The following is a 421-nucleotide window of genomic DNA, read 5'->3' as shown; positions in this document are numbered from 1 at the left end:
CATGAGGAGTCACGAAAAAAATCAAAAAAATTAAAAACAGAGTCAAAAACAGAAGAAAAAAATTTTCACCCTGGAGGTAGCACAGACTGGCGTTTAACGCCAGTAAGATGCATCTGGCTGGCGTTCAACGCCAAAACAGAGCACCATTCTGGCGCTGAACGCCAAAAACAAGCAACAACCTAGCGTTAAACGCCAGGAATGTGCACAGAGAGGACAAATTGGCGTTAAACGCCAGCAACAAGCATGAAACTGGCGTTCAATGCCAGAAACATGCATTACATGGGCGTTGAACGCCCAGAACGTGCACCAATGGGCGTTTGAACGCCAGAATGATGCATGAAGGCATTTTACATGCCTATAGGGTGAAGGAATGGTATTTCTTTTCACCTCAGGATCTGTGGACCCCACAGGATCCCCACCT

The sequence above is a fragment of the Arachis duranensis genome, chromosome 6 (genome assembly GCF_000817695.3).
Source record: "Arachis duranensis cultivar V14167 chromosome 6, aradu.V14167.gnm2.J7QH, whole genome shotgun sequence".
Taxonomy (NCBI): Eukaryota; Viridiplantae; Streptophyta; class Magnoliopsida; order Fabales; family Fabaceae; genus Arachis; species Arachis duranensis.
This window is presented reverse-complemented; position numbering follows the sequence as displayed.